We start from the raw sequence: 24,252 nt of genomic DNA, 5'->3' as shown, positions 1-24,252 counted from the left end.
TAATCTCAATGGAGGATGTGAGTTTGTATACTTTTGCCATCGGATCAGACCCATTCGTCGAACCCACCTCAGTGTTTAAAACACTTCTTTTGTCGCTAAACGACTTGTCGTCATTAAACAATGTATGGCGTTTAGGACACTTCATTTTTTATTTATCATTAACTATTTATCTAAGCGAAACTAATTTTGAAAAGTAAAGATATAATAGTTGAAAAAAATGTTAAATTGAAATACATTCTAAAAATATAAGCTCCATTTGGTTTATTGTAATAAATGTAATGATAAAAGTTTGCAAGTTATATGGCTTATGGCGGTATCATGCAGTAATAAAATTATTTTCTCGTGTTTTGCGAAGTATATATTGGACATTACTTATTTTACGTCACTAGACGGGCCGGGTATGGCATGTGAAACGAATTTTGTCATTTATAGTAACACATTTTTTTCTGTTTCGCTTCTTTGTTGGATCTGAAAATAATTTGTGATTTATGCTTTTCTCCTTATACCATTATCATTAATGAATTTTGATAATGATACTCGATGTGAGAAAGTTAAAATGTATTTTTGTGTATCAGGTGTTATTGCGTATAAGCTGTTCATACGTTTAAAAGTTCACAAATAAATAGTTTATTTAAAATTTTCAATTGATTTATTCTTTTAAACTGTTTATGTTTAATTGGCAAAATTGGCAATATACATGGGCTATTAAACAAAAGTAACAAGGGTCTATCTTTCTTTTGCACCCAAACAAACATTGGCTGTTTTCGGATTGTCAAATGGAAGATATTTTTCTTTATTATTTTTTGTAGTAAACGTTTTTACGTTGTTTCAGCATATATGAAATTTAACTTAGTTTTATTATGTGAAAAAATGGCTTAAATAACATAACTTTGTAAATGACCAATTATTGACTTCAAAGAGACATGGATTATAAGATGTAAAACTAGTAAATTAATTAGATATGTTTTGAGATTTCAATACATTAGCAAGTCATTCAACCACCGTTTCCTCTGCACAACAGCTCTACTCAATTATCATGGCTTCAACTTAAATCGTTTAAAACCAAATTTTCCATCAAAAATGGAAATAATTACAAAGTCTGGTCAACGTTTTGACCCCCATAAATTCTGTATTTTTTATCTGCCTTAACCTAGCCATGCCTCCAGTAGATTTATAATTGATAAACTAGTGTATGTCTACGCTACTATTGCACTGAGAGGAGAAATCGATAAAGATAAGCTCCAAAGCTGGCAATGATTCCATATTTTGCATTTATTTCAGTTCTATTTTTTGAAACTCTCAAATTATATACGTGCGTTAGCCTGCGGTTTTATATTTGGGACAAGAAGATATTTTTCATTATGCCAAATGTTAAACATACCATTTGTATTCAACTTTTGTAAAGGATCGACAATGATTTTTTGTCGATTAAACTTGACAACAGATTAGGAATATGAATCAGAGACTGAATGGGTAGTGGAGGTAGTTTTCCTCATATTGCTGATTTCGCGGATGCTGTGGTCGCAAATTCATAATGCTGCTTCGTCTATTGTGGACTGGTCATCTTTTTCAAGTGTGGCACTAAGGGACACTTCTCAATCGACTGTTCCGCAGACATTCTTGGATTCAACACACCGGAGGGCGTCGGGCTAGGCCCTGGAGCGTTCATATTTCACAATAAGTCCTCTGCCGATTGTTGAAAATGCATCTGTTTTAGAATATATGCATAAAGTGTTCGTTTTTAAAAGTAATGACAACATTTATGTTCAAGAAAGAAATAAGTCCAACCCATGACAAAAAGTTGCGCTAAAAATAACTTGCATTTGTTCCATTTTGCGTGAAGAATGATATGATCATCATTAACATGATATATGATAATGCTGAAATTAAGTTTTACTACTGTCTAAATAGGGCTATACTAGATAAAAAGTTCTTTATGATATCAATACTCTTATAACGGTGGCATTGACGGTAAAAGTTTTGGTCAATAAAAGTCAATATTTCCAGAAATATTAATAGAATTACTTTTTTTAATTGCTAATGTTGTTGTTGTGTTGTTGCCGTTTGTTTGTTTTGTTTTTGTAATTGTTAAATTATAAGTTCTAACCCCTGGTACGAGGATTTTGAAAACACTTAAATTATTTATTATTTTTTTAAGTTTTTATTATAATACTGAATTTAACAGCAAGGTTCGAGATAACAAACGATATACGTGACATTATAAAAATGTTCACATTAAAACCTTACACTGAAACTTTGGTGGTTAAAATAATGGCATAATGATAAGTATTTTACAAAGTTTAAATACAGTTTCTTGGTATAATACTTATTTTAATGTTTATTCTTAGTCATGATGAACTCGTTTAAGCTAATTTTAAACGTAAATCTATCTAAATGGAAAGAAATATGATTATAATAAAAAGTTAAATCTTTTATTCACAAATTGTTTTCTAAGTCTGTATGCATAATACTTCAATAGATTGTCTTTATAAACTAGAAAAAGCGTAATTAAAATAAACAGACGGGTTAAATTTGAGGTCAAATTTACTTGAAATGTTGTTGGATGAGATTATTGTCCATGGAACACATGTTAAAGTAAGGCATGTGTTACGTTAATCAACCCTAGCCGTTCAACCCCCTGGTGTAAAAATTAGTAATACTAATACCAATGTTTATTGATAAATATATGGGTTAATTGAGTACACTTGCCGCGTGGCAACATTCTGAATGACTATATTTTTGCCCGTATATATACAGTCAGAATGATTTTTAGTAACGGTTTTAGTTATAGTTTCTCATATTTTTTTATTAACATTTAGATTTGTTCTATCATACTGTTTAAAGATCCGATCAGTTGTAATAAGCAGAACTGGATAAAACTAATATCGACGATTTATGTATAAAGGGTCGCCGTCTTGTGAGGCCTAGGCAAAAGGGAAGAACCCGTTTATCATGTGGACAAAACAACATGAACAGAAGCCTTGCCGGTGAAATATTTCTTTTTATACATAAAATGAAAGATAGTTGGGTTGTTTACGTATCATATTGTTTCATAAAACTTCCGATTGGTATTTTAAAATGTTTTTATTCATCAATTCGTTCGATAATGATAAATTGGTACGCATAGCATCATCACTCTGGTCAACGTGTAATTATTTCCTTAATATAACACGCGTGTGTTTTAAGCTACGTACTTGAAGTAATGCGTTTTCTTTTCTGCATGCAAATATATGATAAAATAGCATTTTGTATAGTATTTATGGTTTATCTGCCTCTAACTACAGATGGAGCTAAGACAGTTTCGTTTGTGGGCGGGTCATGCGAAGATAATACCGCGGAAAGGGATTTATGTGCCGACGATATTGTTGGCGAACCCATTTGTTTGGAAATGAGTTTTAGTTTAAATTAGCGTTTCTATTATTTTGTTGTTGTTGACTATTGTTCCGGCGTGTGGAATTACAGAAGTTACTACAATTATAATGATGTTTTCAGCGCAAGTTGTGTTGCATAATATTTGAACAGTTACTCTTTTCTTTAGAGTATGAACTTACAGTGGAAAAATATAGTTCAACTATAAGAAAATATGCATTAACATTCGAATTAAATTGGTAGACATCGCTGGTTGCAGAACCAAGCAATGGCTGAAATATGTATTGTAGATAGACAAAGAATTCATTGACGTAAGCTTCCTGGTAGGGGACATAAGCCACGACTCCAAGTGGCACCTGATATTTGCTACACGTGACCAGCTCGACGTTCTCATGCGTGTACGGCATGGTATTTGATGGGACGTTCAAAGTAATGAAGGAGCCCTGCCAGCAGTTGTTTGCCGTTCATGCATTCGTGAGGTCCGGTTAAATGACGTAGCCAGCATCAATTACATGAACTAACGTTATTTTATGTTTCAATATAAAACTGGTGTGATGACTTTGTATGCAAAGTAACGGCAAACATATACAAATAAAAGCGATAAATATGGTCGACCAATTTTTCATTAACGGATCAACGGTAAAGCGGATCACAGCAATTAGCAGTTCTACGTTCTTGTGCCATTGCTGAAACGTGATGCCGAGACGGTCGGACGCCAAATACAGCTTGTGTTTTAGAACATATTGTCTCGCCATAAACGGACAGAATAAAGGGATTTACACGTGAAGCTCCAAGGCCTGTGGACGTCGGTTATCGACTGGGAAATTAGTTATTCAGCCTTTCTGATGTCAATTGGGGCAATGTATCGACCCATTTGAAAAAAGAGCAGCGGAGTATGACTTTTTATGTACTAATACAAATCAGTTTACATTATAATTGTCACAAAAAATGAAACAATGGAAATTGAAGTTATAAAATTTAATGTTACATGTTTTATCATTTTTGGGGGGTTTTCATGAAAAAATTTATATATTACATCATTTGTTTTAAATAAGAAAATATGCATTCATTTTGAATAATCGAAATTACCATTTCAGTATACCTCTTTAGTCTTTAACTGCCATTTATTGGCTTACTTCTGTTCTTATTTTCTGACAAAATTCCGAATCAATGAAAAAAAATTAAATGGAGAGAATAATTTTAACATTGTTTAATGTTCTATACTCTTTCATTTAAGGAACATCATTTGGTGTTAGATTCCAACTACACGATAAAACTCATGCCTCGAGAGATGATCAACTCAAGATCCAATATTTACAATTGTTCATGTTTAATCAATTGCTAGATGAAAAATGGGGTTTGCAAATGACTATCAATGACTTATTGTGGATTGCTCTACAAAGTCTAGTTAAACAAAGAAGTTATAATGAACATGTCTTGTAATCATAACTAAATCCACAGCGTAAACGTTTCACTGACATGAATTTAAGATTAGATATGACGAATCAAAAATCTTCAAATGAACAAATGCATATTTGCATAAGCCAATTTGTGGTAAAATCAGAACTGCTGAAATGAATTTAGGTGTGCAGATAATGTTTAGAATAAATAAACAGCTTGTTTAGACAAAAAGGATCAGATGTAGATATGTTAGTACTCTTGAGCAATTTGCTATTAATGTTACCTTTTTTAGATGATCAAATCAAATGTTAAAGGTAGTTGTGTTGAAAGAAACGAATCATATTATAACGACTGTCTGTGCGAAAATATGAGTTTTAATTGTTTACTTTACCTTAATGATCAATATATTCTAATAATCATGACCGCATCAAGATAATTTGAATTGTGTGCCGAATGTACTCAGCTTTATGGTCCCGAGTAGACAAACTGTCGAATATTTTGGTGCCGAATTGACTGGGCCGAATCATCTTGGTTCCAATTAGTACAGTTACCGAATCCTAAAGACATACTTATTTTTTTCGAACCCGCTTGCGGTGAGCTCGACATAGCTGTCAGAACGACGGTCCCGTGCGTACATCTGTTCTCATTTAACCTTGTCCGGGTTTATATTGACCATGCATTACAGGAGTATGGCCATGAAGGTTAATCATGATTAGGTGGCGTGTCGCACACAAGACACAAGTCTGCACATCAAAGGTCAAGGTTACATTTAGAGGGCAAATGTTGAAATGATGAGTTTTAAAAGTACTTGTCTGGACTGAACCTTGAACGGACTATATCTTAACCATGTAATTTAAGGATTTCCAAACACTTGCCATGAAGATTCACCATTACATGGCGGTATGTTGCGCACAAGACCAATGTCTGTACCTCAAAGGTCAAAATTAGAGGTCAAAAATTGAAATGATTATTGTTGATAACACTGGTCTTGGCTGAATCTTGTCAGAGCTGTATCTTTACCATGTTTAGGATTTAAAAATAAACTCACAATGGAGGTCCACCATGAGGATGCGTAGTGTCGCAGGTTCCGCGTATTGATCAACTCCATGTTTTTCTGTGTTTCAATGGCATTTGAGAGTATTATTTCTGTGACAAAGGCTCCCTTAACGGGCTCGACATGTTGCATCTTAGTGTCTAATTTAAATTTATTTGTCTGAAGGCAATAGTCAGAAGGGCAATGTTCCGAAGGAGAAAAATGTTCATTTGAACACAAGTCTAGTGGTTCCTAAGACCAGATTGTATGGCCGTAATCTCACAAAATCATATTCAAACAGATGTTTAAGCAATTTGCTAACTTCTTAATTTTGCAAATCTGTAATTTTAAATTGCAAGTGTATGTTTAGAATTTGAGCTTCCCTTGTGTTGACCAACGTTAAAAAATCATAAACGGAAAAGGAAGTGACGTCATAATTATTCCGGAAAATGCTTTTAGGCTGCATTCAACTAAATGTGGCTTGAGGCAAATATTTGATGCCGCGATAAATCAGGCTACGGATAGCTGTAGCCCTAAATATATTTGCTTATGAGGTTTAATCGTAGTTTCATACAATTTTAACATTTTATTTGTGGTAGCACTTTAAAACTATTATAGCCATATTTGCTTCGTGAATGAATGAATGCTTTTTCGACATGAGTGAAGTTCTCTTTGTCTTTGATACTAACTTCGTGCATTTGCAGACTGCTGTCGTTTTTCTTCAAACCTAACAATAAAGATAATAACATCATAAGCGAGAATACATAATCATAGACATAAGTTTTCATTTTAAATATCCATTTATTACAGCAAGCCACATTCGATTTCAGCGACCTTCTGAAGCAGTTGTAGTGGCCAGACTCGGGGGAGGTCTGCCACAAGGGTCATTTGCGTCGACGGGGTCAGGCACCAAATGTAAAGTGTGGGCGAAGCTCTCCAACCTTAGGAATTAAAGTACAAGCAAAGGTTATATATTTTGAAACTAAGTTTTGTTTTGAAAACCTGGTGATTAAACTAAATTACTATGTGAAAGAAACACGTCGTTTTAATCCTAAATAAACCTATATACGAAAAACCAAGACAAAATGATTACCTTCGTTGATGATACAACACATTTGAACAAAATAAGTATTTGAAAAAATGTGTCGACGTTGCAAACTTGCCGCTGTAAACTTTTAATCTAGGGTCTGTTTTACTATTTAAAATCATAACCATGCTATGAACATTTACGCATATGCTTTAGGTAATTGTTATACGAATAATAATACATCATTTTTATCCATTGAAGTTATAAATAGAGAATATTATAATTGGACGTGTTTCTTAATTCCTGTATATCTCAAGTTTGTTGCGTAAACATGAATCCGTGAAGACCGCAAAGCATTCGCATTCAGTGTATAAACCCCCAACAAGTCGTGATGCAATTTGTCATAAAAACGTTAGAGCGTTATACTCTAGTTGTTATATGCCTTCTTCGTACCCTAGGCAAACGAGTGGGCAGCCATAATTCAAGAAGTGTCCATCTGCGATGATCTTGTGACATTCTGCCTCACATGCTTGTTCCGTGGGATGCGAACCAACCACATCAATTATAAGCTGTACATCACATTTCAGGATCTGTTGGTCAACTAAATTTGAAAAATAAAGTTCAGCTTACATTTTAACATCAACGTACTGTAACAACAATAACCCCCAATAGAGCTAAGGTTTCTTTGTTTAACTACAGAATCACTTAAACAAGTTTAAGCTTTGTTAAAAGCGTTGAATATATAGAAACATCAAGCATTGGAAATAAAAATCACAGCAATTTTCTCTTTTATTTTAAAAAGAATTTACTTATACACCAATGAACAGATTCCTTTAAATCATTTAACAAATTGACGTTATGTTTAAGGCGTGTCATTTCATTTGACCTCGTGAGACACATCTTAGACTCCTTTTATCATACCTTTATTATTGTTCGAATGAGGCAGCATAATGTTTTAGGTAAGCTACTAATTACACATTTCTTTCGGCATCCCAATGGCAAACTAATCAAAATCGGGTTTGTTTGTCTGCCACTTCACAAAATTCACGCATCTCTTTCATATCATTATGACATTAGTATCATTGTATAGGTACGTTTACGAACTGGTTTCGTAACATTGACATTCAACTGAATGTACGAATACAAACGGTGTGCATGTCATTGATACCTTATTTTTGTATATGTGTGCACAAGCAATACCAAGGCGTAGCATAGTCAATAACATTACATAAATTACACCCTTGTACTGTAACCTAAATGATGGTGTGTTTAGAACCCATTGAAAACTTTGAATTCTGAAACTAGGCGGTAATGGGTTGGGTTGACAGTATTATACCTACCATTGCTGTGAATAAAGCCGTGAGTATGTCGAACTGTGTATGTAATTCGCTCTACTAAAGGTTCCAGGGGCGTTTAAAAATGTCGTAACTCAATTATCTGAGATCAGTATAAAGATCAAGAATGACAATACATTGATTTTGTTCATGTACATTTTCAGTTTTTGCAAAAGTTTAATTCACATAAAGATGTAGCAAAATAATGAAACAAGGGCACTTAAATAATTATAATTCACGAGTCAAATATCTTTATTCACACATCCCCAAGCCATATTGTGATAAAAAAAATCTAACTGTACTTACATATACTACCTAACGAATCCAAAACGAATCGTGTTTTGGGGGCTCCCAAAACCAGAGGCAGCAGGCAGAGAAATAGGTACCTCATTCTGGCGTCTAAAATAGTAGATTAGGCCATTATTATAAACTGTTTGTTTGTGGCGACCAGACCGTCTAAATAACATAGACAGGGCTCAAATTTGGCCTCACTTTTTTATTTATTGAACAAGTTAGTAATTTAAAAGGCACAAAAGTTAAAGTCAATCTAGAGTATGAGTTTGATAACTTTTATTGCGTGTTTACCGAAGAGATTAACAAGCAGTAATTAACAGTAGAAAAGATCTTATCTTATTTATTATCGTTTTATTTCATGAATATTTTAGTCGAGGCTAACATCGTTGTGAACACACTATAAATATCTGTTTCTGTTCTTTTATCATAAAAAAACGTTTTCCTTTTAATATAATTTATGCCACTTTGCTAAACTATTTCTGCTAAAATCTCATTTATTTCGAAGCTGTTCAAACGTTCAATGTTTATGTGTAATCTTATTTGACGATTTGCTATACTTATAAATACAGAGTCAACACACAAATGATTTACTTAATTATTAAAGAATAGATGAACACATCAAAACAAAATCCCTACCTTTATTCACGGTGTCTAGAAGCGTTATGCAGGCCGCTCTTCAAAACGGGCTAAAACAGGGACCGACCCACTTGTTATCTTTGATTACATATTAGGACAATGCCATATGGCGCAATCACGCTTTCACTTGTGTGTGTGCGTTGTGGACTTTTCGTTAGTGTCTATGTCCATAAGTATGCACTTAATTTAACTCAAGATAATATCGGAGCATGTGTTAAAGGTGCCTGTTTTATTCGTGAGGCCCTTCTTCGTTATGTTTGTGTTTATTTAAAGTTTGTATTCACAGGACCATGATACGAGTCAATGCCTTATTTGTTTTACTCAAAAAATCAACACAAAAGTGATATTGACATTTATAACAGAATTACATGTATTTCCGCACAGTCTTTCTAGCTTCTTTTCATTTGTGTGGTTAGTTTTGAGATTAAAACAAAACAAAACTTTTATTCTCCTTTCATTTAGCTGGTGTGCGAAAATAGTGTTAATTCGCTCCTAAACCGAAATTCAAACCACTTTAAATTGACAACTCACGTTTAACGCAAACAACCTGGATAAACTGAAATGCAAAACGAGATGTTTTTGACAACAATACTAAGCAATAAGGCTATAATATTAATTATTGTTCTTTTTAGGTGCAACTCCGTAAAGACAACTAAACAACCTTAATATATTGTTACTATTGGCAACTGTTTGAATAATTTGCATATATTGCTATCTATGTTATTCGTAAGCATTACATTGTTTAGCTTTTACACAACCAGTGTAAAAGATGATTTCTGTTTGAAACAAAACAAATTATTTGCCGGTCTTTTCTGTGTCCAAAGAGCTGCAATACTTTTTTCTGGATATTTCATTGATTGACCAATATATAGTATACAATGAAAATCATAAAATTAAACATTATACATGTATAACATACAATAATATCAATCAAGATACATTATATGAATATGATATGTATTTATAATTTTGCTAGAATATCCTTGAATTTCATTTTTTTACAAATTTGAAAAAAGGTAAAATATAAGACAAAACAAGAAACCTGCAAGTATATCAACTTCATAATGATAAGGTTTTGAAAAAAAATAATAATATATAAATACTGGATATGTAGTTACAACAGAAAATGTCTTACAATTGTCCAATTGCACTTATTTGTGTCTGGTAAATTTGTATCATTATAAATGATACATGCTAAATTAAGACTGTTTGTAAAACCAAGTACAGTTGGAACTATCTTTTTTTTTTCATTTTTACAAAGAAGCATGTTTGTTTGAATTCTAAAAAAAGTAAATCTTACTTAACATTCTTATTTCTAGATCAAAGTAGTACTAACATACTATTATTGGTAATGCTGGGATCAACATTGATCAGGTTTTGTATTATTTATTCAAGCAAAGGATGTAATTTATGGCAATCCCAAAATAATCATCAAAGCAGTGTGTCGTTATAATTACGATGAACAATGCGACCGAAGTAGTGTCGAGCAGACGAAAGTTTATTTCACGTCTCATTTTAGATTCCTAACTTAAGCAGCGCTTGCTTCCCTTTACGGAAAAGTAAATCATTTTAGAAAGATAATCTATTTACTTTTACAACATTCAACAACTGGATGGAAACACTTCATGTATTTTGTTCATTTTGTTAAATTAGTTTTATTATAACAGTTTTGTTAAATAACATGATGCCCACATGTTAGGTATTTATTCCAACATAACGGTTATATAACTCGTATACAATGTGTGTATGTAATGGTTTATTATTCTAGCAACGACAGATGTATCAAATGGCCTTTTCTATCTAGGAATTAACATCAGCAAACTCTGTGTTGATAACGACCAAATCATTCCGGTAACGATGTTATGAACTATATTTTAAACAACCCATGACAAATACCTGTGTAAAAGTAACCTGCATTCTTTCCTTTTGTCTTTAAGAATGATATGTTTATCAAAAGCATTATATCTGATAATATTAAAATTAAGTTTTACTACTGAATTAATAGGTCTTAACTAGATTAAAACTTTCTTTATGATATCAATACTCTTATGACACCCACAGAGGCACAAGCAGTAAACAACACGTTTCATGCATAACAATGAACTTTTCGAGGAAAATTGTTTCAAAACGGAATTAGAACTTTCTGCAAAAGAAACCATTATCACCATTATGTATTGTGTGTTCTACATTTACATTATTGTGATGATTTGAAGATCACATATTGGACCCCTAGTATGTGTGTATATGACATTCAAGTTTCCATTGTCAAATATACTCTCTACAATTTGGGGATATCAAAAGATGAAAAATGATATCACGTTTTCTCATATTTTTTATAATCTTTTAAATTTGGCCACTGATTGTAAATGTAAGTTATGGTTATGTAAATGATTAATAAGTCGTAACAATACACACAAAGTTACTGTATTAGGTTCATATATGTGTAACTCAATGTAAATAGTATTTTGAATGTATGGTATGGTTGGTATACATCTTTGTCTGATCACAAAATATATTGATCCGTCATTGCAGTAACATCCATTGTCTTCGATACTTTTCTCTGAAATTGGTGGATGTAATAATCAAAATATAATTTGATCCTACAGTTTTTATGCAAGTAATTATCAGTGGCATTGAAAAATGCTTAAAAAAAGTGCTGAGAAAATGTTTTATTCATATTGTTCAACAGATTGGTGATCGGTGATCAAAGCAATGATTTCAATGTTCTACTTGTGACATGAGTTTTTGAAAAGAGCTGTAATACTTTGTTTAAAATATTGAACTATAGTTGTGTATTCTTGGTGTGTTTTACATACTTTTTAATCCTGGCAGTTTTCAGTTATGTACTTCGGAATGGTTTCTCCCGTATTTATGCAACCTGTTAGTATCATTCGTCTACATGTTTCTTGATTCTTGCAATTAAAAACATTGGGAGCATTTATGATTTTTATAGTATATAATAAATTTGTATAATGCTATTTTAGTGCTAACAATGCATGTATAATTGAATTGACTTTAATGTTTCTTCATCGTCGGTAGACAATCGGCACATTCTCCGATACACTTCATATATAATAGCGTAGAAGTGTATCGTATGTACCCGATCAAAGCTTTTTATATTTATTGGTCATACACTCTTCAATATCACTATGATGGATGATTTATGTCGATCCCGCTTGCGTTTAGTTCGACATTGCTATCACAATGACTTTCCAACGTATGTACGTGCGTGCGTTCGTCGGACTGAACCTTGTCCGAGTCTTATCCAAACACTGCATTATAGGATTTTCAATACAAGGTTCACAATGGTGATGCGCCGTGTCATACACAAGACGCTGGTCTGCACATCAAAGGTCAGTGTCGGATTTTGAGGTCAAATGTTGAATGAGTACGGTTAAAAGAACTGATTTGAACCTTGTTCGAACTTTATCTTTACCATGCATTTAAGGATTTCCAAATACTTGCCATGTTGATAAAGCATGACATGGCGGCGCTTAAATCTATAGGTCTAAAGTTGAAATGAGTACTGTTGATAAGACTGGTCTGGGCTGAACCTTGTCAGAATTGTATCATTGCCATATATTATAGGAATTTCAAGACTCTTGCCATGGAGGTCCACCGTGAAGACGCTTATCCACATATTGCTCAACTCCATGTTAGTATGTGGTTCAGTTGCATTGAAGAGTATTAGGTCCGTGACAAAGGCTTTTTCGACGGGCTCGACATGTCGTTATTAAGCGTCTAGTTTGGGGCACCTAGACGAAATGGGATATGCCGAAGGAGAAATGAGTTCACTGGAACACGAGTCTACTAGTTTGTATGGCCATAACCTCACATAAAATATAGGCTCACAAAATTATTTAGCCAGATGTTTGAGCAATTTTCTATTTTCTTAATCCTGCATTTATTAATTTTTAATTTATTAGAGTTTGAATACAGAATACGGATTAAGTTCTATGTTCTCTTATCGTGGATTCCTTTTATGTCTCTGGTTGCATGTCATAAACTATAGGAAACTACTTATGTATCCCAAGATGCTTTTTTGTATTGAACGGATGAAAATAATTAAGGTAATAAGCATGTTATAAGGTGGTTGAACAAGGAATAAGGAACTATTTCCGCATTTCATATTCACAAGTACCTATTTTCGTGCATTATTTCATTTCACAAAGATACTTTATTCTTTATTCGTGTGAAAAGCCAGCCATAACACATTATTAGTAAATGATTGTATGCCTATTTGTAATAATACATTTTGAATAAGGAATACGGAACTTGTTCCTTATTCCTTATTCGAAAAAGGCCTAAGGAATAATGAGTAAGGAGGGAACTTTCATTAATCGTGAAATTATATATTGTATAGTTTTCAAGACTTACAAGCTTTAACAGCATTTACTTTTTAGCAATTCAAATGAAATGAGTCCAAATAAATACTTAGAAAACATAACATTTGTACTTCAAAATTATAATTGCTTGTTCCGATTTATGCTGAAAGTCTAGTACATTGAGATGGAAACATTGTAGCCAAGCAGGTATATCTATTAGGTCAGATCAATGGTCTACGTGCTTCAATTTGTTATCATCGTCGACAGCTGTGATCTCTCCCATGATAATGGCACCACTAACAATGACTCCTGTAAGACAAAAGAAACAGCATTAACTCAACGGACATTGCACTTAGCGGTCATTTAAAATAGCGCTAACGGCCATTGAAACATTGTGCACCAACTCGTTGATGATGTATTTTTCAAAGATCCTTTACATAATTAAATTATGGACCTCAACAAAGTCCACGACAATCACCGAATTAACTACAAACTCTTTGCAGTTATGACATCCGTTTACATCGACGTTAAGCCCGACGTTTGCACGCCACTGTCGCCATCATCGGATGCAGCACGGGTGTCGTGCGTCATATTCAATCTTTATACCAAACATTGAAAGAGAAAAACAACTTTAATAAAAATAATCGTTCTACTGTCGACAGCAAAAATATGCCCATGCTCAACTGTACTAATGGAGAAGAACTGATGATGTAACGAACCCATCGCACACCAAGCATTCCGACATATTGTAACAAAATTATTTTTCAATTTTGTTCAAACCCGTTCATAATTACATTTTTAAGTCTCGGCGTATCGCTTTGGTCACTCTTTTGTGTCCCAAATTATCCTTAAAAAGCCTTCAAATACCGAGTTTGAAAACGGGTTGTTTAGCCTCATCATAGCAATCCACTTTATTTCTTTACATAATTATAAAGGACTGAACACAATTCGGACACACGTGTTATCAAGTATTAACTTAAAAATAAAAGAAAAACAGTAATAGCAATTCAGATAAGCTGCCAATTCACAAGTTCATTATGGAATTTTGTTCAATTTATATACACATTGTATTAATAAAAACAACGTTACATCTCAAACTAGTTATGGAACCTGGTGAAATATTCGAAAAGAAACACTACTTACAAAATCAAACTTCAAAAGGAGCGGAGTATTGTAAACCCTGTGGTCACGGTTGCTTTTGATCCACGCTCTCAGGCGGCTTATTAGTTTTCAGCAAAACACTGTTCCTTATTCGACCGCCCGACTCCCGGGTATGAAATTTAAAGAAGTTCCCGTCTTGATCCTCTCCGCCAAATTCAGCCAACGCATCTTCACTTGGTTCGTCCAGTGCCCCATACTTGACATGGTTACTTTTCTGCTCCCCCGATCTCCTATCATTGAAATTTGCAGAATTGCGAAGCATACCGCTTTCCCCCCTTGTCCACCAACCGCTCACAATTGGTGCACCCACAACGGCCAACATCAGGACATGCCACAATTTAAACATATTGTAGGTAATATGCGTCGTAAATTGTATTCTTTTTGATTCAGCTAAAATTCGACTGTGACTTCATATATATATATATACACACAAAATGGTACTGAACACTCAGAATATAGCTGTTAAAAAAACGATATCAAAACACTGAGTATGCCTACACCAAATCCCACTCCTAAAAGCTGCAATTATGTCCAATTAGTAGTAGTTAAGTAGTATAAATACGGGCACCGGAAATGTTTTCGTGTTCTTTGTTATTCATGGTAATGGGCTTTTGATTATGATCAAAGCATTAATTTGAATATTAATCATGTGGTTCGTACGGACAAAGGTTGCTAATTAAGGAAATTTATACATCAGAGTTGCGTATCTGTGTTTGTTTCACAGCAAAGGCACTGAAAAGGCTGAATATTCTAATATTCGTTATTAACTAGTACTTTCACAAGGTTCCCTTATAGTTGTGTTATGATTTGTTGAACGTTTCGGGAAAGGTTGTATTGGTATTTTATAGTATAATGTTTAGGAACAAAAAACATTGTTATATTCAATTGATCCTAATACAATTTGACGAATCAAACATTGTTTAAGTTACTTTGGTTTGCAATTTAAATTGATATTAACCGACAAATTTCATTTATTTTCACGCGTAGTGATAATGTGAAATGATAATCCTATCTCAATAAGTTCGTGAGTCAAAACACATCTTCGCTCATCTCAGAAAACAAAATAACATTGACAATTTAGGATATGGACTCTGAATTCGGTGGACCATTTCAATAGAAAAAATGGAAAACATCTGAGGTTCTTTGTGGTAACCTCGTAGGAAGCGGCGAAGACAATGTATGATTCCCGGTTCCATCGTGGACCATATTACCGTCACCGGTGATGGTATCGATCAAGAGATGCATATCATCGTTTGGAAAAACTAAGAAGTACCAGCAAAAGCGTTGCCGAAAAAGCTGTAACGAAACTAGATAGACCCTTTCATATTCCTTAAAAATGAAATAATTATCTGATCCGAGAGCATATCTGACGACAACAAATATGAATAAATAACCAGCACCTAGCCGAGATTGAACTGCCAATGCGTATTTATATAAGGATGTAAACGATGTTAAAATACCTACATTCGTCTTTAACAGACTGAACAATAATAAAGGGTTGGGATGGGCTTGAAATGTATCAAATTATCTTCTTCTATATTCGTCAAAATTAAGAGCTCTTTTTGTGCACCAAATACAAAACCTAAGGAATATATTATTTATACATGTACTATGAACAACACGAAAAAATAGTTAAACTACTTATAGAGCCAAAACTAAATTGCAAGTAAACTGTTATCTCTGTAGTGATAACAATGAACAACCATAGAAAGGCCTATATTCGGCATGGACATTATATTCGGCTTGGGATTGGCGGGATAATATGTATCAACATAATTTAGGACCCTAACGCAGGCTATTGAAGCCAAATAACACGAAAGGGTCTTTTTCACTGGTTATTTCTCTGCTTTGCGCGAGATGTTATATTAAAGGTCTTCATACTGGAAAGTAATAGCGAAGTACAAGTAACTTGATTGTTTTCCTAATTAATACGTTATTATTATTAAAATGATACACTTAACTAAACCTTTAGTCTAAATCTAAATTCAAAATCACTGATGATTAACTATGAATACCTTATTTTAACGAATGTTTTTCACGCAACAGACTGAACAGGAAATGAAAAGGTATGAATGTAATCGATAACAACACTATTTCCATCTCATAAAAGGGGCTGTACTCCGTATGATGAAATAGCGAAACAAAAGACAATTGTAGAAAACTGTCATAAACTTGGTATCGATGTGTACAATGCATTTAAACTTACTTACTGAAGTACCACATAGTTTTCAATTACTTTATTTTTTCGCGTTTTTTTTTCCGTATTTTTCCATTAAAAAGATAACTAGGTACAAATGGGGTTGTCACGGTGCCAGGACTCTATATAAGGGTCAGTTGTGACCAAAACTAGGTTCAGACTCATAAAACATGTGATCCCCTTTATATATAGACAAGGGTTCCAACTCTTAAAATGCATGTTTTCCACATGAATTAAAGCTATTTTTTTAAGAACACATTACGATAAATTAATAAAACTAATCATTATAACATAGCCAACAAATGTCTCTTCCAAAAAACATTTACCTTAAACATTTGTTAAAGCATGTATCCGCATTCGTCACCCAACATGGGCAAAATAGTCCAGTTTTGGTATGTCAATCGAGAAGTCGCAACACCATTTTTCGTCACTAAATCAGTACACAACGCTAGTATCCGGATGAATTATCGATGCGAATCGTGAAAACTATATACATGTATATCAAATGTGCATCACACTAAGTCTGATGCACAAAAATTGTCTTAATCCACCACACTCACGTAAATTCTTTTTTTTTTTTTTGCTTTGGTTTTAACTGTTAAAAGTGTATAAAATGCTTTTGGATATGGTAAACCCTTGTCTGTATCTACTAACACGAATGATCAGTTTGATGCGACACATTCACATTATCATGTGTCTTTAATATATTATTATCAAATTTAAAACGAATTTTCAGTTAAGAGCCGATTTAAGACTTTTTATACATAGAAACTATATTAATAAATGAATCACAATCACCAAAATAATGATCATTAGATAAAATGACATAGTATTATTCATTTAAAAGATTGATATCTTAAGCGAAAATGAGCATCTTCAATACGATCCATGATTTTTTTCGGTATTAACTGAGTTTTCCGGGTAAATTTCCGGGGCATAAACTGAAATCATATGAACCAGATTCTATTAAAACCAAAAGTATCCCAGGCCGCGGCCAAAACATTACCACAGATATATTTTTTTGGATTCAATACGCGATCATTTTGTAACGTTTTGCTCATTCTGCTTCTTGTATTGCCTTTTGTAATTCATCGATATTAAAATAGTTGCATTTAATACATTTTTAATTGCGTCATTAGGCAAAACGCAGCTTATTCGCACTATATTAACCGCACAACATATTATGCATACTCATTACAGTGCTTCTTTTAGCAAACTTCTCATGCAGAACGCATTGCCGTTGCTATAAGAGCATATTGGTAATGTAAATTAGGTCGTTGGCCTACGCAGTTCTAACGTTAACAGTGCAATGGTCGATACGCACGTGTGTGCATTATTTCGTCAAATGTTTAAAATATATTGTCGATCTGCCAATGGTAGGTAAAATTATACAGGCCTAGCGGCCTACAGCTTAACAAAAATAAATACACGGGAGATAACAGTAGATAGTAATGTCATACAGCTAACATGAGTTGTCTCATAGCAATCTTACTACAAGGATGTCTCTTGTTAGTGTATTCGTACCAAGGGGTGTAAACCTCTTCCGTCTTTTACATAAAGTCTTTACTCTAAAGAACCAACACCTTATACATATATTCTCTAAAAGAAGCATTATCACCAAAACAGCACTACAACCCAGCACGACGCTCGACGGTTCTTTTGCTCCCTGAAAATATGCTGTAAATCCATTGGCGAAGTCTCCCTGGGCAATACACTTGTACAACATGACCGGGCCACACCAGACGAAAGGCCATGTGACCGCGGCCACGACCTACGGTAGTACATAAAATGTAAACAAGCGATGTATTGTACGCACAAAACAAACACATAATTTCATCGTCATACATTGAACGTAAATATCCAGATATCAACCTATATCAACTTCTTAACTTCGGGTTTATTTCTGGTATCGATTGTATCCGATGCGATGGTTATCACAAACGTCATCCAAAATAGCTTTATCTCGATTTCCTGAAATCGGGTTGAAATCCTCGAAAACACATCACTGATCCTGTCATTATGAAAATAAAAAAAATACATTTAGTTTTTACAGTGTGAATTATCAATGAGTTGGAATACGTATAACGACCTATCCTTATTTAAATCTCCGACCGAAACTGAGTTTCAGCGGAACACAATTAAATACTTCAGTTTTAATTATTTTTATTCGTTTAGTCGTTCTATTATAATAATATCCCGAATATGATAAGCAAGATACAACGTACTTTAAAAAAAAATGTGTCTTCACTTTGTGCAGTTCAATGATTATATGCACGCCGGGAAACGAGTATTAAAACACAAATGAGTATACTAAAAAATCAGAACTTTAATTATGTATGTCCTCAGTGTATAAATAATGCGTGGAACTAAATGACCAACCCTGAAACTTTTCGAATGAATGAAATATTCATAGAAAGTTTCAATATGAAGAAGAATTGTTATGAACTTTGCAGAAACAGTTTCCCAACTCTACTTTAACGGGTGTGGTTTAAGAACAAATGTCTATGAAAGCACAGCTAGAAACTATGTCAAATACTGGCATACTCATTGGAATGCATGGTGCGGGGCTTACCAATTGACTGTTTTGCCCCTACAAGCTCCGGCATTTTCGCTAACACGCTTCTCAAGGTATTTTTAGTACTGTATGGTTACTAGCTATCTGCGCCATAACAGGTTGAATGGATTCTATTAGGACGAATTCCTTGGCTTGTTGAGCAGATTATTTTTTGTATATTTATTTGCAAAGAGAAAATATATCAGGCTGAAAAATGACTAACAGTCATTTTTAAATATTTGTGTCGTAACTCCCAGTGCTTGTAAAGCTTTTCGTCGTTGACATTTGACATTTTGAAACAAATACTATTCCGATAGGGCAAAAGAAACCATATCCACAGCTAATTTCACATTTTAGTCACATACGTCCAACGAATCCATAGGTCGAAAACACTACAGTCGAAAGTAGTTGGCTTGATATCGCTTGGCTCGGTATCCTCTTTTGCTTCAAGTAGGTTAAAAGTACCGTTTTTAAAACATATTTAGGAATATTTGAAAAGTAGAAAAGAGTCATTAAACTAGTTGTCACGTCTATTTTAATATGTACAACTGCACCTCTTTGTTAAGAGGTGCGCCTCTGTATTTAGATAGATGTTTTCTGGCTTTAGTCGACTTTCGATCCAAATGATACGTCATAATTTTATACTTAAGCTTCTTAATACACACAGTCAGCCTTATCCTATATATTTACAAAAACTACCCGATAGAAACAAGGGATATTCTATAGTTAGAAAACTCCTAAATTACTATGTTTTGGCATACGTATTTGATGATACTCAATATATAATGTAAATGATTTTGCTCAAGAATTTTAGTGTATACATTCAAACATATAGATACATTCAAACATGATTTACATGGATCATTAAGTAAAAGCTACGTTATTGATATGTATACGAGTTTTGAAAATGCATTGCAGTATGAAGATATTTGATTTTTTTACCAAGGAAATACCGCTTGTACAGATGTAGATACATCCATTAATAATTCAAAATGACCAATATACTAGAAATAATATACCACGTGATGAACGTTATTGTAATTGTTGTTAACAAATTGATATTGAAGATGAGTTCCATTTTGTGTATATATGTTCATGTTATATAGTCATAAGGCAGAAATTTATATCAGGTTATTATGTATGCCCCTGTTTTTAAATACCACTGACCATATAGTATTGTTAATCAGCGAAAGCTGATTAAGCTCTGCAATTATGTTAAAAATCATTAGCATTCCTAACTTTGGTATAAGTGAACAATTCCCAAGGGGATTGAGATGAAGCGCCGCTAACTATATCTCCTTGTGAGGCACTTCAGGGCCCAGAAAAAGCATACTGTACTTGTGCGTGACATACTGTTTGTCGACGGTAGGGAAGTTAGAGCCGGGGAAATCGAAACATCGCAGGACCGAAGCGGAAACCACGGACCGCCGACCGGAAGTGGCATCCGTGGCCGTGGAGGCGCACGTTACGAACACCAACGTAGGAATTATACACAGCCCCTAAGAGGACAAGCTAACAATCCCGCACGCGGACGACCGATCGGCGCCGGATATGACACAGAATCCACGCATCTGTAGGGGTGCCGTGGTGGACTTTCATTTTCTTGTCTAAATGTTTGTGGTTTAACTTCAAAACTAAATATCCCTGAATTTATTAATCATATTAAGTCCGTCGATATATTTTCTTGTTTCGAAACCCATTGTGACGAGTTTGATTTAATCAACATTGAGGACTATGATTTTTTTTTAAGAATCGTTCCCAAAAAACACTGAAAAAGTCTGGTGGAATAGCTACCTTTATTAAAAAAAGATATTTCGAATCGTTTCTCATTAAAACAGCTTGTGAGTATATACAATGGTTTAGCTTTCGAAATCAGTTTTCACATCTGATGAAGATGTTAAATTTTGTGCAGTGTATGTACCACAGGATAGTTCAAAATATTTTCACAAACAATATAATTATATTGTTATACTGAATTAGAACAGTTTAATTGTAATAACATATAATTTGTGTGATAATGTTGGGCGATTTTAATGGTAGAACTTCTAATTTAATGGATATTGCAGATGTAGATCAGCACATTTTTAATAATGTAATATTGACACGTCGGACTTTTTTGATAGTAATTTGAGAGAAAAGCTTTGAACCAACAATATGAATTTTTGAACGTTGTTCTAAAGATGACACTGTAAATCGTCTAGGTAAGACAGCTAATTGACTTTTGTCGAACTAACGACCTTGTTATTATCCATGGCAGAGCTTTCAATGACAAAAGTGGTCATTATACATGCAAAGATATATCGGTTATTGACTATGTAATCGCATTGTGCGATTCGCTTTTGTTTTTTCAAGATTTTAGTGTAAGTGAATATTGCCCCCTTCTCTCTGATGTTCACTGTTGTCTCATTTTTAAACTAGTCACAGAAACATTAAACTCATCTGATAACGATGCAAATGGAGAAGAAAATCGTAAATGGGATGGTGACAAAAGCAAGAATTTATTATTAATATCAATATGCATACTATAGACGATGCTACGGAGAATCTATCTTAAAATGATGGCAATCTACATAAAACTAAACTAGGTGAACTAATAAATTCTGTTGTAAGTGCCTTAGTAGAGTCTGCCAGAACCACATTCGGGGTGAATAAAACTTACCCTCATAAAAGTAAGAATACTAGTAAAAATAATAAAGTATGGTATTATAATGAATGTAGATCATCTAGAAATAAGTTCCATGCATGTAAAAGTAGATATAGTCATAGAATGGACACTAATACAAAACATGATCTAGTCCAGTCATCGAAAACATACAAGGCTATCATTAGAAAATCTGTAGTAGCACATTAAAGAGACATGCGGGGTCATTAAATCATTAGGGGTCATATACTGGTCAGGCCAAACCTCCAAATCAAGTTTGAGGGTCATGGGTGCAGGCATTGTCGAGTTATCACTCGAACAACCTTTTACCATTCAAGGTCACTGTGACCTTGATCTTTGACCCGATGAGCCCCAAAAACAATAGGGGTCAGCTACTTGTCAGGTCAAACCTCCAAGTCTAGTTTGAGGGCCATGGGTGCAGGCATTGTCTAGTTATCACACGGACAACTTTTTACAATTCAAGGTCACTGTGACCATGACCTTTGGCCCTATGACCCCCCAAAACAAGGGGTCATCTACTGGTCAGGCCCAACTTCCATATCAAGTTTGATGACCATAGGTCTAGGCATTGTTGAGTTATCACTCGGACAAGCTTTAAAATTATTTTACCATTTAAGGTCACTGTGACCTTGACCTTTGACCCGATGAGCATTTAAATCAATAGGGGTCATCTACTGGTCAGGCCCAATCTTCATGTCAAGTTTGATGACCATACGTCCAGGAATTGTTGAGTTATCACCCAGACAAGCTTTGGTATACAAACGGACCGACCGACAGACCGACCGACCGACCGACATGTGCAAAGCAATATACCCCTCTTCTTCGAAGGGAAGCATAATTACGTTGATGCAAATGAGCATGATGAAGCTGAATTTCCAAATGTGAGCATAGACCATAATCTTAACAATGAAATAACAATTGATGAAATTAGTGTTTGTATAAATACATTTAAGTCTGGCAAGGCTACTGGTCTTGATAGGGAATCAAATGAATATATTAAAGCATATTATGATCTTTTAATGACTCTGTATTATAAGTTATTTAACATAGTCTTTAACACAGGTTGTATACCTGAATCTTGGCTAATTGGCTCCATTAGACAAATTTATAAAAATAAAGGAGATAAAGATGATCCCCAAAACTATAGACCTCTCTATCACAATTTTAAGCTGTGTTGGAAAGTATTTACTGCTGTGTTAAACAATAGACTAACTAAATACTTAGAATGCTATTATCTTCTAAATGAAAATCAAGCGGGCTTTAGAAAAAAATCACTCTTCAGTAGACCACATTTTTGTACTACATACATTAGCGGAAATTTGTAAACGTAAAAATAAAAAGTTGTTCTGTTCTTTTTTTGATTTCCAGAAAGCTTTTGACTCTGTATGAAGAACCGGTCTTTGGAATAAATTAATGTGTTATAACATAAATGGAATAATGTTAACTATTATAAAAATATGTATAGTGGTATCAATCTTGTATTTCCGTTAATAATAAGATATCAAACCATTTTCCCTGTGCTAGAGGTGTACGCCAAGGTGAAAATCTTTCACCAGTAATTTTTCTCTGTTTTTAAATGATCTAGAGAATTACTTATTGACAAAAAATGACATAAGTTTAGTCTTAGCTGCCGACAATTTCGACATATATATAAAAACTGATTGTTATATTATATTCTGATGACATTGTAGTTTTTGCAAACACAAAGGAGGATCTCACGTCAGTGCTTAATACTTTTAACGAATATTTGACACAACGGAAATTAGATATAAATTTTGAAAAAATAAGATAATGGTATTTGGAGATCGTTTCCGTAGAAAAAGAAGCTTTATCATAAATAACCACCAAATCGAGGTGGTAGATACATTTAAATATCTTGGAATTCATTTCTCTAAAAACTGTTTACATCTGCTAAAAAGCATATAGCTGAACAGGTAAGGAAAGGCTTATTTAGTCTATACAGAAAAATAAGAAATCTAGATTTATCTATTGAGTGCCAACTTAAATTGTTCGATTCAACTTTTCTTCCAATTCTTACTTATGGATGCGAAGTTTGGGGTACTCAGACGTTAATCTGTTAAAAAAAGTGCATACAGACTTTATGAAAAATATATTACATGTTAAACGTATTACTCCTCATATTATGCTATATTGAACCCTTGGGTGATATCCCATTTCTTTTGTTATCAAGAAACGAATTATTGGCTTTTGGTATAATATGATACCAAATACTGATAAACTTTCTTCGTTGTTTTATAA

At 33.8% G+C, this 24,252-nt stretch overlaps 1 long non-coding RNA gene across 1 annotated transcript; it reads right to left on the bottom strand.

Moving 5' to 3' along the window:
- Nucleotides 1–6,584: 6,584 nt before the first annotated feature.
- Nucleotides 6,585–8,515, bottom strand: LOC128216576 (uncharacterized). The gene is made up of 3 exons (XR_008258149.1): nt 8,471–8,515; nt 7,284–7,431; nt 6,585–6,744 (listed from the first exon to the last, which is right to left on the bottom strand). It is a non-coding gene; the product is annotated as an uncharacterized LOC128216576 (long non-coding RNA).
- Between the last annotated feature and the right edge of the window lie 15,737 nt (nt 8,516–24,252).

The sequence above is a fragment of the Mya arenaria genome, chromosome 1, assembly GCF_026914265.1.
Source record: "Mya arenaria isolate MELC-2E11 chromosome 1, ASM2691426v1".
Lineage (NCBI taxonomy): Eukaryota > Metazoa > Mollusca > Bivalvia > Myida > Myidae > Mya > Mya arenaria.
This window is presented reverse-complemented; position numbering and strand designations above follow the sequence as displayed.